A 12,650-nucleotide genomic window follows, 5' to 3' on the forward strand; every position below is an offset into this window, starting at 1 on the left:
AACTGGGTTAGTGACAAGATGACACCCAGGTCCCCTACCTCCTTTATAAAACCAGGGTATAAGAGAAGTCTTCCAAGCTTCCCTGTTGACCAGCAGCAGAATTATCGCCAGTGATCAGGGCTCCAACCAGAAAAAACAAAGACACCCTTGCTAAGCCCAAGGCTTTTCCAAGGCACTTTGACAGGGGGCTGGGGCTAGCAGGTCACTATCAATGTTTCCTCTTGAAAACATCCTGAGAGACAATTCTGATCCACTCAATTTGTTGTTCAACTATTACTGTAGGCCATGCTCATTAGATTTGGTCTGGTGTTTATATTTATTTTAGAGTTCTGCTAGGCTTGACCTTAATATTCTAAAATATTTCATCGGAACAGAAAAATACAACATATTCACTGTAGAGAAGTTAGAAGTGTATAGGCAAGAAGATTAAAATGATCAGTAATTCAGTCATCCAGCAAACTGCCATTCATGTCTAGGGTACTGGACCCATTCATAGTAAGGTTCATTAAGCAGGATGGGCCTGGCATGGGGAGTAGGGCTCCACCATCGCTCGGGCAGCTCTCTCCCTTCGTGTGTGCGCCATCTACTTATAAACTACAAATGGCAGCTCTCCATTCTCATCAGAATGACACTAATTCTGGATTGGGGGCGGCTGCCTTCATTCATTCTACTCACTGTGCTATGGACACATTCCAGTCCATAAGCTAAAGAATAACTTTTACACAATCATGTTATCTCACTCAACATCAGGGATTTCACCTTTCAGAAGAAGTAAGGCCCCAGAATTCACTTATTATAATGACATGATGGTCCACAGAAGATGAAAATACAGGACCAGCTGGGAGGTACACAGTAAGGCACAGCATACATCCAATCCCCAAAGCGTGGTGATGAATCCAGTTCTCACACTCCCACTTCTCCATCCTCATCACCGGTCGCTTCCTGAATACTTTTCTGGCCACTGCCAGCTGGAGCGAAGTCAGAGCTCACACCATTCTTCACTCTGCCATACAGACACCAGCTGCAAGCTTGGAGAGTCCATATGGCACATCATTCTCTGAGCTGCTGGCCACAACTTCAAGACTAGTTCCCATGACCCCTTCAGGATGCCAGGTACAACAGTGGGCATCCGCATGACACCCTTACTTTATAACCTGCTGGCTTACACTACCTCTTTGGGTTCAATAATTCTTGAGAACGACTCAAAAAAATTGTGGAGAGTATATCATACTGACAACTAGATTTGTTCTAACCCAAAAGGCTGCACATGCAGATGCGTGTGCAGTGCAGCCTGGGATGGTTCCCAACACGAAGCTTCCATGTTCAAAGGGACAAGTTATCCTCCTAAGAGTTGATATTCTCATCAAGCAGGAAGTTCTCTAAGCCTCTGCATTCAGGTTTTTCTAACCCACGAATCTTGCATGATAAGCGAAATCATGCCCCTGGAGTCTAGTTGGTATCGACCTTCAGGAGAGTCTTTTCTGGTCTGGTCAGCTCGCACTTGCTAAGAGAAATTCTAAGTGTGGTCTGGAAGCCCTAGAACAAGGCCCCCAGTAACTCCGATGGTCATGTGTCGGGATCAAAGTCACCTTTGTTGTTAAAATCTTGTTTTCTCTCAGCTTGGCAAACAGTTGTTAGGTACCTTCAAAACAGTTCCAACTCAGCAATTCTAAGAACAACAGAATAAAGCACAGTTGCTGTTATATTTGAGGTCACTGCTGTGAATGCAATGCTGAAAGCGTTCACTCGTGTATGCCAAGGAATGGACAGAGAGAGATCTATATTTGTTCCTCTTCTAAAGAAAGGTGGTCCAGTAGAATGTGGAAATCATTAAGCAGTATCATGAATATTGTGCACAAGGAAATTTTGCTGAAGACAATCTTTTAAAAAGTTGCAGAAATACATCAAAAAGGAAATGCCAGAAATTCAAGCGAGGTTCACAAGAGGACACAGAACGACAGTTGTCTTTGCTGATGGCAGATGGAGAATACCAGAAAGACGTGCACCCGTGTTTCATGGACTATGCAAAAGCATTTGACATGTGGATCGAAACAAACTATGGATAGCCTTGAGAAGAATGGAGATTCCAGCGTGAGACATGCCAAGTGGGTTCTTTCTAACTCTAGGTCTTTGTATATTATTTCATTATAATACCTGTCTTCCCCAAAGTGGTAAAATGTAGGGAAACATGGGTTTGAAAAATGGCAGACCAAAATCCAAAGCCCTCCCACTCTCGCCAATCCCCTACACCCCCGCCCCAAACAAAGACCAGAATTACTGGTTGGAAAGAGACTAGAGGAAGCCTTGGGATTACTATCCATAGAAAGGGTAACTTGAAACTGAAAACACTCCCAGAAGTCACTTTCCAGCTACATAATATAAAACTACCACTGAGACAGACAGTCGAGCAAAGTTGCTGGGTTTCAAAGCTCTTTCATAACACAGAAACCCACCCACTGCTATTGAGTATTTATTAGCAAGCCTGTTGGAAAGAGTAGAACTCTTCCCTAGGGTTTCCAAGTCCATAAATCTTTAAGGGAGCACATACCTGCTTAGTAGCTAGTGAGTTTTGACTGTTGATCCTGTGGTTGGCAGCTCAAAGGTGAACCCACTGAGCCACAAGGGTCCCTTTGCCTATAACCAATGGGAGAAGGAACAGTAGGAGCAGCGTATTCTAAGAGTTCTCTACAATATTCAATGCTAGAATTTTATACCTAACTAAACTGTCATTCAAGTAAAAGGGAAAGAAAAATATTGTCAAAATGGGAGAACTTGGGGAATATATAAATCTGTTAGGAAAGGCTGCAGGAAAATGAACCCTAGTTTATCAAGAGACGAGAAAAGATTTAAATGTTAAAAGTACTGGTGTGGAATACTAAAACTATTTTTGTGATGGTAAGAAGTTGAAAAATGAGATGAAAGTTACCCATAGGTGAGGTGATGAATCTAATATTAGTTGTGAGAATAAACTATCACTTGTTGAACCTTTGAAATTAAGAATAAATAAATTGGTCTGCTTTTTTTTCCCTCCCTTCTCTATTGGTGCTTAGTGTTTTGGCCAAAATTTTCACTAGACTATATTGTGAGTTCAAAGAATCTTGGTTTGTTTATAGAAACTACAACATGGCTTATAAAGACAAAGTTATGTTTTAGTTATGGCTTCCAAATGTGGTCAATGACTCCAACTTCCTATTAGTAATAATTAGTATTTATTTTACTAAGTTCCTGAGAACTTCGCTCAAATACCTTAAATAAATTTATAATATATTTTCAATGGAGAGAGATTTGCTAGAAATAAAGACTAGACAACGTGCAGGATATAAAAATCTAACAGGTCAGCATGCTGGAAGAGTTCATGGTTTCATGGCCTTAGATGTCCCAGAGAGGATCTTCTGCTGTGTATTCATAAACTCAGGATCACCATTAAACACACACACACACACACACACACCCCTTGGGATCTAAACAAAAGCAAAACCCAAAGGTAAATTAATTGCATACTGAATATGTGTCTTGAGTAAGGGCTTACACTTATGTTTTGATTTGAATTGCAAGATCAATTTTACTTGAAATGAATCCTGAAAGGAACTTTCCCTTTCATGTGTTACAGTTCAAAGGTTATGGACTCCTAAATTGTTTACATTATTTCTATGTTTTCTATCAACAGTCTAAAGGGATGACAACAGCACCTTTAGGGAAACCATGATTCAATGTTTCATCGAAATGCCTATGATCCTCTCTCTCACACTGACTGGAATCACAAAGGCTAAGTGCTACCTGAGACCACTATTATGTAAGGGTGTTGTTAGGTGCCACTGAGTCGGCTGTGACTCGGCAGGATCATGAAACAAACACTGCCGCGCTCACGAGCGTCCACGGTGCCAGCCCATCCCGCTGAGGGTCTTCCTCTTTGGGTGGACGTTCTTCAGGGACTGGTCTCTCCTGGCATTTTATTCATACACACACGTGTGTATGTATGTATGTGTGTGTATACATATGAATATGTATAAAGAAATAGTTTCACATAAGAGAACAGACTTTGATGGTGACCACAGGTGAGAGGGAAGGCTAGTGGGTAGACAGGTGCTAACACAGGTGAAGAGAGAGAGATGGGCAAATGATGGAAACCAGGAGAAGATACTGGGAGGTTTGATAAATTGTTTCATATGAAAATGATGATCTGCTCTGTTAATTTCACCTAATTCACAATAGAAAGTTAAAAAAAAAGATTTGTGATTCTCTTAAAAGTCACCCTTCCCTTCAGCTTACATAAAAAATAATGCAAAATAAAAATAAAAACCAACCAATGACCCCGGGGTCCATTCCGACTCGCAGCAGCAGCTCTGTGAAACAGAGTAGAGCTGCCCCTAAGGGCGTCCAAGGCTGCTACCTTCAATAGCAACACACCGTCTCTTCTTTCTCCCAACCCTGACCTTTCTGCTAGCCACCTCATGCTTCCCACTGTTCAGAGTTCTACACTAAAGGATGTCTTCCAAAAGTGATTTAGAAACCATCACAGTCAAGAAACATATGATTAAATGGAATGTAGGATCTTGGCTGGGATACTGGAATTGAAAAGGATTATTATGTTAAAAAAGATCTGAGAAAATCTGGAAGAAGAAAAAAAGAGTATGGACTTCAGTTAATAATAATGTACCAATATTTCTCATCAACTATAAGAGGTGTTGCACCCTAATGTAAAATGTTATTGAACAGATCTGCTGTACAAACCTCTCTGAAGCACTGAAGATGTCACTCTGAGTGACGTGCGCCTGACCCGAGCCATGGCATTTCCAATGGCCTCATATGCACGTGAAAGTGGACAATGAGTAACAGAGGCTACAGAAGAAGTGAGGCCTTTGAATTAGGGTGCTGGCAGAGACTACTGAATCTGTCATGGACTGCTGGAAGAACAAACATCTGCCTTGGTCTCACACACTTTATGCATGTAATCGGGAGGAGCTAGTCCTAAGAATCGTCCTGAGACCCTCATAGAGATGGACGGACACTGGCTACTCAGAACCCACACCATGGCACCGAGCAACAAGGACAGTGCACCTGTGAGCAATGGAGGGAGTGTGCAGGGCATATGTGGATTCTTTGTGCCATCTCTACAGTTCTTCTAGAAATGTTTTAAAACAAACCTAACATCTACAGGTTTAAGGGGGAAAAAAGAGTATGCTTTAACTATTTAAAAGTTGAAAAGGAATAAATTTAAATCCCCCCCAATAGGTAAATAAACTAGACGATGGTGAACAAGCACAAGTGAAAACACACTATTTCTCGGGTTCCAGTTCACACATCCCAGGGCCGATTTCACACAAGCCAGGGTTCAACAAGGCCCCATGCTCAGTGGATGGCTCCAGACAGTGCTTTAAGTAGTGCATGTCTATGTGTCAATAGGGAGAGGGTGTGTCTGATCAGAGCACACGGGAGCAAAGGAAGAGGAAGGAGAGAGTGGAACACATCCTGGTCCTCCCAGCCCTGAGGTCAATATTTTTAATCAGAGCTGACAATGCAGAGAGGACAAGACACAACCGTCCCTCACTGACTCCTAGCACTACGAGGGATGACATTATTATTAACATGCCAGGAAATTACGAATAAGAAACAAATGCCTCTGATCATTGCTTTAAGAAAATGTGAAATTTTACTAGTTTGGGTGTGGAAAATACTTCCTACTTGTGAATTGTCAGCCAGTTCAGGAAGATTAGGAAAAAAGACAAAAGTTACAAAGATTAAATTGAAGAAACAAATCTTTGATGGCTAACCACTGATGTGATTATATAGAAAGTGAAAAGAAAACTAAATACAAAGTATTATAATGAATAGGGGGATTTTAGCAACAGGATGGCTAGATATAGGAATAATATATGACATTAATTATAATTCTCTAGTCTGCAACAAAAAGCTAGAAGGTGTAACTCAAAATGTCTTCTCAGAAGGCAAGTCAGAGACAGGGAAGACAGCCGCATGTCAATAAGACTGTTTTCTAAGAGATATATGTACGTACGTATATTTTTCAACTCTAGAACAATCTAAGCCAATTTAAATTTGTACAAACACCAATAAATACTGAGAGACAAACATTAAAACAAAAGCAAAAGACAGCACAGTCTCAAAAAATTCTTTCCCAAACTACAATAATTACAAAAAAGAAGTTGTAGGTTGAGATCCTAGCAGACACCGTCTTAGCCCACTAGTCCAGGTGAACATCACAATAATGTACACAGACAGCATGCCCCTCTAATAAGATGCACGCCACTTTGGTGATATACTTTCCGATAAGGCCTATTTTCAATCTCATCATGAAAAATATCGGACGAGTTAGGAAACATTCTGCAAAATAACAGACCTGTGCTCTTCAGAAGTGGCAAGATCATGAAAGACAAGCCTGAGGAGCTACGGCAAAAGGAAGAGGCCATGGAGACATGACAACTAAACGCAACGTGGTATCTTGGGCTAGATTATGAAACAGAAAAGGAGTGCTATTGGGGGAGAAGGGACTGATGAAATCTGAACAAATTCTGAATTTTAGTGAGTAATTTTGCACCAAGGTGATGTAAGGTGCTAACCAAGAGAAACTGAGTAAATGACAGCGCAGTGGTTCTCAACCTTCCTAAGACTTCCACCCTTTCATACAGTTATTCATGTTGTGATGGCCCCCCAACCATAAAATTATTTTGATTGCTACTTCATAGTTGCATTTTGCTACTGTTATGAATCGAGCGACCCCTGTGAAAGGGTCGTTCAACCCCCAAGGTGGTCACGACCCACAGGCTGTGAACTGCCGATATAGAGGAACTTGCTGAACCACTTTGGCAAAACTTCTATCTAGAGCAAAAATTCAAAGCTTAAAAAATACTTATAGACACGGGAACATTTTCTAGGAACTACGAGTGGTCAAATACACGAAAAGACGCTCCAGCTCATTAATAATTACAAACAAGAAACCAAACTACTGCCATTGAGTTGACTCCGGCTGACAGCAGCCCTGCCTGAGAAAGGGCAGGAGTGCTCTTCAGAAGTCATGTCGCTGCAAGTTTTTATAGCGGCAGGGTCTCACTCTCCTGCGCAGCACAAGGCTCAGCCCACAGTGCTACCGGGCACCACTGCTGGTAATTAGAAGTATCGATTAAGATTGTAAAATACTATTTTATATCCACTTGATTGCAAAAATTGAAAAGTCTGACAATATCAAGTGTTGATAATAATGTGAACAACGAAACTCTTAATTACTGTCAGCAGGGCCAAAAGATGAAAGAAAATGGGATACCACTTTGGAAAATGGTTTATCATTTCAGTTATAAACATGTACCCACATATGGTCCAGTAATTTCACTCTGTAGAGTCTGGAAACATTGTGGTTTGTGAGCACTGCTCAGAAGAGCAAAAATTCACTGCTAGGTAAAAGAGGCCCTGCTAGCTTAGTGGGGTATGTGCTATGTGTTGGGCTGTTCACCTCAAGGTCAGCTGTTCAAATCCACCAGATGCTCCGAGGGAGAAAGATGAAGCTTTCTGCTCCTATAAAGATTTACCCATGGAATGTTATGATATCTGTAAGCGCTCCCAATAAAAGGATTAACAGAAATAAAAGATGGGGGGGGAATAAAGATTTACAGGCTTGGAAATCTTAAGGAGCAGGGTGAATTATGGTATATATTTATTTTTAAATATAAATGTTATGAATAAAAGTGAACAAATTTAAAAGTATGCAATATATCAATAAATGTTAAGAACATGAAATTATATAAAAGTGAAAATAATATAATATGTGTAGAATTTTTTTAAAGTTAAAAAACAAGCAAAACAAAGTAAAATATAATGTAGGGATATAAACACGGCTAAATAATTTAAAAGAGCCAATTTTCTTAGTATGTTTGGAGCACTGGTTCAATTTGAGGGACGCATTAGGGATTATGACCGAAAGGAACACACAGACCATTTCCATGCCATTAGTGATACATTTCTTAGTTTGAGTGCTAAGTTCATGGGCTCATTTTAATAACCAGACTTCAAAATTCATGAATATACTAGATTGCCTTGTTTGTAAAACCTATTTTGTAGTCAGGGCTCATAAATATTTTAATGTAATATTTAAGACATATAGGACCAAATTCTTAATAGTGATTCTATCTGGGAGTGAAATTATAGAGTAATGTGAATAATCTTAGCAGTAGGTATCATGTCTTTATTGGGAAACATGCAAATTATTATTCAATAGAAAACATTTCTAACCCTGCAGTGACCACGGCTGTGAGACTGAAAGCTTTCCTCTTCAGAGCAGCGTGCAAGGGTCCCTCCGAGCAGCCCCGCCGTGGACACTGTGCCCATTTACTACAGAGGGCCTCCCAGACAGCGCCCACCTTGCAAGGCTGACAGGCAGGAGCTGTGGAGCGTGTGCATGTGCGTGTAGGTGCGGGTGCATTCTAAACTAGCGGTTCTCAACCTTCCTCATGCCACGACCCTTTCACACAGTTCCTCATGTTGTGGTGACCCCCAACCATAAAATTTTTTTCTTTGCTACTTCCTCACTGTCATTTTGCTACTGTTATGAATCGGGCGACCCCTGTCAAAGGGTCATTTGACGCCAAAGGGGTCGAGACCCACAAGTTGAGAACCACTGTTCTAGACAAATACTCATTCACCCCACTGTCTTGGGAGATGTGCGAGTAAGAAACACAACGAGGGAAGGGACCAACTACAGATATAAGAAGAGTGACGAGGAAGCTTTTCAAGTGAGCCTCTTGGTCTTAATGAAAAGAGAGTGGGGACACTCTCAACATTTGCATTCAAAGCCATTCACCCTTCTTGCTCTACTAAATGTCCTTCTACCACCTTTGCCCTCAAAGTCGGCTGTGCACACAAGACCGCAGTGCCCCCTCATACCATCACTCTGAGAGAAAATGCTCTTATACCTGTGGGTCCAGGTGGGGACCTCTGTGCAAACATGTAAAGGTGCCAGATCCTTTAAGAATGGGGCACAATCAAATACTGGCTACATCAGTTAACACACAAGTGTGGGAACTTCACGGTGCCATTGGCCACATGCTTATATTATATTCCCTAGAAGCAGAAGGCGAGACTGTGTGATGTAGCTTTCCCGACTCTGGCTCAGTATTGTGACGCAGCTTAAGTAAGAATGGGCGCATCAGGAAATGTGTTCCCTGGCCACTCTCCTATTGAGTCGGCTTTGACCAGCATGGCTTCAACATGGAAGGTGTAGTTTTTCCCAAAGATGATCCTTAGAAGCCACCAGGTGGAGCCCAACAGTCACATAAAAAAAGAGCCCCCTCCTCAGCCTGATTTGCTTTTTCTCAACCAGCCAGCGAGGACCAGAGGCCTGGAAGTGGCTGATAAAATGCCTATGGTGACCAATGCCCGTTCCTGGCACGATGTCACTCAGCCTCTAGCACAGCAGAACTTTGGAATAGGGACTGCGCCTTGGCGAGGTGAAACACCCCCTTTGTGAGGCGGGGGGAGGGGGGGAGGCGGGAGATCAGCTAGAACTAGTTTCCAGTTAGCTAAGCTTGCAGGTTATGCCTTGATGAAATTTTTGTTCTTTTCTACCTGCCTACTAACTGTTCACCACACTACGTACTGTGGTGCTGGCCAGCCCTCCTCGCCCGCCCCCAACTTATAGCCATACCATAAGGAAGTCAGTATGCAGCAAAATCGAATGGAATAAGAAAAGTCATCAGTCATCTCATCTCCATCAGTCAACCAATACTCCTTGCCCCATAAAGTACGGAGCCGGAGATGAGAGAGGGGTCCGGAACTACGAGTCCAACCACACCCGGCACTAGCCAGGGAGTGTTCCTCTCCTCCCCCCCCACCCCCGACTCCCCAGTGCAATAGAGCCCACTGTCCTCCACTCTTAGGGAGACTAAGAGTAGTTACCTATTCTTGACTTTTAATTTCAACAGTGTTCCACTTTCTATCAGCGATTTCTCAGCTCTGTGATAGCTATTCTGACCTACTCACCCACCCACAGCCTCCGCCCTGGCAAAGCTACCTAAGTTTGCTGGAGAACATAATATAAACGTGTCCTTTTGCTCCAGGTCAGTGCATGCCATCTATCCTCCGTTAAGCGTCTGGGCTGCCAAGAAGCACTATCATGTCCCGTCCCCACCAGCAGCCGCTGAACGCTGCCGTTTTCTTCAAGATGTCATCTGCAACAAGCAGCAGCCATGACAAATGGGAGAGGGTGACCAGGCTATTTCCACGCTCGTGTCATCTTGGGGGGAGCCGGGGTTGCAAACCCTAGACCTTGGGACAGGGACGTCCACAATGTTCTGAGAAGACTGGGCTTGGGAAACACTCGGGACTGTAAATCTGATGACAGCGAGTCCTTGCAGGGAGAAAACCAAGGTGGCCTTTAACTACCCAGGACAAAAGTGCTGGCTATACTGTGAGACATTCACAAAAGCAGGGATTCCTCAGCGACTTCGAGGGCACACTCGGAAAACAACTTTTTAAAAGGGAGTATCACAGGAATAAGAGTCTTTAAAATGTGGTACACATGACGCAGAGAGAGTCCAAATAGCCCCTCTGAGGTATATCATGATGCTTTTAAGAACAAGATGGAAAAGAACTTTCTAACAACTGGAGGTCTCAAATACTACACATCTCTCTGAACTCCCTTTGCTGTAGCCACCATTGGGTGCAGAGAAGCAACACTGACACTAAAGGGAGGGTGTCGACCAAGAGCAAAGACTGACAGCACCTCCAACATGACTTGGGACATGTATTTTATGAACACTGCATCTTACTGCTCTTTGTCAAGTACTGTCGTTCTGAATGTTTCCTGAGGCCTGCCTCTATTTCCTGTCTGGGGTTTGCGAGAGAACCATTATTTCCTATATTAATCCCCACTTTGCTGTGAATGAGACCAAGTGGCTGTCCATGCTCTGCAGTGTCAAGTGCCTCCTGGAACACGCACTTACTTGTGTGTCAGGCTCTCAGTCGTAGGAAGGAGGCCGTCCCCTGGGTGACAGTGAAAGCCAAGTCCACTGGCACAGTCCTCTGTAGGACTGAGCTGCCCTTAACCAGCCTGGGCCCTCGAGCAGGGAATGTGAACAGTCTTGCCCTCAGCCAGCGTGGATTACTGAAGATACAGGGCATTAGGCTAAAATCCAACATAGTATCGTCTGTTCTCCCTTCCAACCCATTTTTAATTGGTTCTAGTTTATATTCTCTTCTGCTTTCTCTTGGATTGAGATTTCTTCTGTGTTTTATTTTGCCGTCATCGTTGGGATTGTTGGTATGATTTTCTGTATGTGAAATCCAGGATAGGTAAACCCACAGAGACCGTAACTAGACTAATAGTTCCTTGGGGTTGTGGCAGGGGAGGATGGGGAGTAATAGGGAGCTGCTGATAATGGTCAGAAGAATGAATAAAATGTTCTAAAATTGATTGTGGTGATGACTGAACAACTCTTTTAAATGTATTTAAACCACTTCATTGAATGGTACTTGGAATGTTTGCCAAGAAAGCTATACGTAAGCAGGGAGGGAGGAAGAGAAGAGGGAGAGGGAGAGACTGATTAGATCAAGAAGGAAACCATCGCTTGGGCACATGGAGCCCTGGGTCACCACAAGAGGGCGTCTCAGGAACCCATGGGGCAGTTCTGCCCTGTCTTAGAGGGTTCCTGTGAGTGGGACTGGGGTCTGTGGCAGTGAGTGAGTTTGGTCTCTAGAGCTTGTCACCGGTGTATCTCACATGCCATGTAGCATGGTGCCTCACACGGAACAGGTCAGCCCAGTTCTGGGATGAGGAGCCTCGGTAGGGTAGTGGGTACTTGTTGGGCTGCCAACTGCAAGACCAGCAGCTTGAAACCACCGGCTGCTAGGGGTGGGGGTGGGGTGTTATGGTGGAAGGGGTATACAGTTACAGGGTGGGAAACCCACAGGGGCAGTGCTGCCCTATCCTAAAGGGTCACTGTGAGCTGGCATTGACCCGATGGCAGTACGTTTGCTTTGTGCATGACTGGTAAACTGAACTTCGCTACAGAAGGCAGGGAGTGGCTTGGGGCCTGGGCTGCTGCTGTGAGCAGGCGCTGTCAGGTCAGTTAGGCTCGCAGGGCGCCTGTGCCCCACAGAACGAGTCGCTGCCTGGTCCTGCCACCCTCTCAACTGCTGCCGTGCAGGAGCCCGCCGTGCCGTGCCAGGCCATCTCCCCGAGGGTCTTCCTTCACTGCCCTTCTCCGCTGCCCAGCACACCGTCCTCCTCCTCTGGTAGGGATGGCAGAGGCAGAGGGGGAGTGCGGGGGATGGGAGACAGCAAGAAATTCCGAAGGAGGCCACTATGGCTACCCCGGGGTTTTAGACACAGTTCATGCCGTACAGACTCGCCCCCGAGGGAGCAAGCACCACCTCCGTGTGTCTGGTCAGAACCTGGCATGGAGGAGCGAGGGAACCCGGGCAGACAGTCCCAGCACGGCGTGTTCCGACTGGGGACGGTGACCTCACTTCCTAAAGATCGGTAACTGATAGGCAGAACAAAATGGCAAGGCGACCACCAACAGACTGGACAGCTGCAGCCTCGCCCCGGGGAGACAGAAGTCAGCCGAGAGCTGCGTCAGGAAAGCCTGCGCTTCAGAGAAGGGCCCTCTCTCGCAGGGACTTTACATGGCGGATTTCCACAAAAG

At 44.2% G+C, this 12,650-nt stretch overlaps 1 protein-coding gene across 2 annotated transcripts in view; it reads right to left on the bottom strand.

The window, feature by feature from the left end:
- Positions 1–12,650, bottom strand: part of DIS3L2 (DIS3 like 3'-5' exoribonuclease 2) — a 294,286-nt gene that overhangs the window by 145,934 nt on the left and 135,702 nt on the right. The window lies entirely within an intron of this gene.

Source organism: Tenrec ecaudatus, chromosome 13, assembly GCF_050624435.1.
Source record: "Tenrec ecaudatus isolate mTenEca1 chromosome 13, mTenEca1.hap1, whole genome shotgun sequence".
In the NCBI taxonomy this organism is placed as follows: domain Eukaryota; kingdom Metazoa; phylum Chordata; class Mammalia; order Afrosoricida; family Tenrecidae; genus Tenrec; species Tenrec ecaudatus.